General features: G+C 47.2%; 4 non-coding genes across 4 annotated transcripts; all 4 read left to right on the forward strand.

The window, feature by feature from the left end:
• The first annotated feature begins 690 nt into the window (after positions 1–690).
• Positions 691–809, forward strand: LOC123417701. The gene has a single exon (XR_006617126.1). It is a non-coding gene; the product is annotated as a 5S ribosomal RNA (ribosomal RNA).
• Positions 810–1,153: 344 nt separating this feature from the next.
• Positions 1,154–1,272, forward strand: LOC123417393. Its single transcript, XR_006616837.1, has one exon. It is a non-coding gene; the product is annotated as a 5S ribosomal RNA (ribosomal RNA).
• Positions 1,273–1,616: 344 nt separating this feature from the next.
• On the forward strand, positions 1,617–1,735 carry LOC123417394. The gene has a single exon (XR_006616838.1). It is a non-coding gene; the product is annotated as a 5S ribosomal RNA (ribosomal RNA).
• Positions 1,736–2,079: 344 nt separating this feature from the next.
• Positions 2,080–2,198, forward strand: LOC123417384. The gene has a single exon (XR_006616829.1). It is a non-coding gene; the product is annotated as a 5S ribosomal RNA (ribosomal RNA).
• Positions 2,199–2,500: the final 302 nt, after the last annotated feature.

Genomic DNA, 2,500 nt, shown 5'->3' on the forward strand with positions numbered 1-2,500 from the left:
ATGTTTTAGCTTGCCCCTCCCGTGTCCATTGCCACATTTGCCTCGAGAACGGAGACGAGTTTAACACAAGAATTACACTGCTCCCTCTCTACCCCGACAACACGAGCACCGCCACGACCTCTGTGACTTTTCCCACCGCGCATGACACCCAACGACCAGTAGTAGTAGTAGTAGTAGTAGTAGTAGTAGTAGTAGTAGTAGTAGTAGTAGTAGTAGTAGTAGTAGTAGTAGTAGTAGTAGTAGTAGTAGTAGTAGTAGCAGTAGTAGTAGTAGTAGCAGTAGTAGTAGTAGTAGCAGTAGGAGTAGCAGTAGCAGTAGGAGTAGCAGTAGCAGTAGCAGTAGCAGTAGCAGTAGCAGTAGCAGTAGCAGTAGCAGTAGCAGTAGCAGTAGCAGTAGCAGTAGCAGTAGCAGTAGCAGTAGCAGTAGCAGTAGCAGTAGCAGTAGCAGTAGCAGTAGCAGTAGCAGTAGCAGTAGCAGTAGCAGTAGCAGTAGCAGTAGCAGTAGCAGTAGCAGTAGCAGTAGCAGTAGCAGTAGCAGTAGCAGTAGCAGTAGCAGTAGCAGTAGCAGTAGCAGTAGCAGTAGCAGTAGCAGTAGCAGTAGCAGTAGCAGTAGCAGTAGCAGTAGCAGTAGTAGTAGTAGTAGTAGTAGTAGTAGGGGCAAGCATAAGGAACAAATAGATAGTTTCATGTTGGATGCGATCATACGAGCACTAAAGCATCGGATCCCATTAGAACTCCGAAGTTAAGCGTGCTTGGGCGAGAGTAGTACTAGGATGGGTGACCTCCTGGGAAGTCCTCGTGTTACATTCCCCTTTTTAAATATATTTTTGCGCCACGTGACAAGGATGACGCGGGACCGTGATCTATATGACCTCGTTTTCTTATTTTTGACGTTTACTAGTTTTTTTATTTTTGACGTTTGTGATATGTTTTAGCTTGCCCCTCCCGTGTCCATTGGCACATTTGCCTCGACAACGGAGACGAGTTTAACACAAGAATTTCACCGCTCCCTCTCTACCCCGACAACACGAGCACCGCCACGACCTCAGTGACTTTTCCCACCGCGCATGACACCCAACGACTAGTAGTAGTAGTAGCAGTAGTAGCAGTAGTAGTAGGGGCAAGCATAAGGAACAAATAGATAGTTGCATGTCGGATGCGATCATACCAGCACTAAAGCACCGGATCCCATCAGAACTCCGAAGTTAAGCGTGCTTGGGCGAGAGTAGTACTAGGATGGGTGACCTCCTCGGAAGTCCTCGTGTTGCATTCCCCTTTTTAAATATATTTTTGCGCCACGTGACAAGGATGACGCGGGACCGTGATCTATATGACCTCGTTTACTTATTTTTGACGTTTACTAGTTTTCTTATTTTTGACGTTTGTGATATGTTTTAGCTTGCCCCTCCCGTGTCCATTGGCACATTTGCCTCAACAACGGAGACGAGTTTAACACAAGAATTTCACCGCTCCCTCTCTACCCCGACAACACGAGCACCGCCACGACCTCAGTGACTTTTCCCACCGCGCATGACACCCAACGACTAGTAGTAGTAGTAGCAGTAGTAGCAGTAGTAGTAGGGGCAAGCATAAGGAACAAATAGATAGTTGCATGTCGGATGCGATCATACCAGCACTAAAGCACCGGATCCCATCAGAACTCCGAAGTTAAGCGTGCTTGGGCGAGAGTAGTACTAGGATGGGTGACCTCCTCGGAAGTCCTCGTGTTGCATTCCCCTTTTTAAATATATTTTTGCGCCACGTGACAAGGATGACGCGGGACCGTGATCTATATGACCTCGTTTTCTTATTTTTGACGTTTACCAGTTTTCTTATTTTTGACGTTTGTGATATGTTTTAGCTTGCCCCTCCCGTGTCCATTGGCACATTTGCCTCAACAACGGAGACGAGTTTAACACAAGAATTTCACCGCTCCCTTTCTACCCCGACAACACGAGCACCGCCACGACCTGTGTGACTTTTCCCACCGCGCATGACACCCAACGACTAGTAGTAGTAGTAGGAGTAGTAGTAGTAGTAGTAGAGGCAAGCATAAGGAACAAATAGATAGTTGCATGTCGGATGCGATCATACCAGCACTAAAGCACCGGATTCCATCAGAACTCCGAAGTTAAGCGTGCTTGGGCGAGAGTAGTACTAGGATGGGTGACCTCCTGGGAAGTCCTCGTGTTGCATTCCCCTTTTTAAATATATTTTCGCGCCACGTGACAAGGATGACGCGGGACCGTGATCTATATGACCTCGTTTTCTTATTTTTGACGTTTACTAGTTTTCTTATTTTTGACCTTTGTGATATGTTTTAGCTTGCCCCTCCCGTGTCCATTGCCACATTTGCCTCGAGAACGGAGACGAGTTTAACACAAGAATTTCACCGCTCCTTCTCTACCCCGACAACACGAGCACCGCCACGACCTCTGTGACTTTTCCCACCGCGCATGACACCCAACGACTAGTAGTAGTAGTAGTAGTAGTAGTAGTAG

This window comes from Hordeum vulgare, unplaced genomic scaffold (genome assembly GCF_904849725.1).
Source record: "Hordeum vulgare subsp. vulgare unplaced genomic scaffold, MorexV3_pseudomolecules_assembly, whole genome shotgun sequence".
Classification (NCBI taxonomy): domain Eukaryota; kingdom Viridiplantae; phylum Streptophyta; class Magnoliopsida; order Poales; family Poaceae; genus Hordeum; species Hordeum vulgare.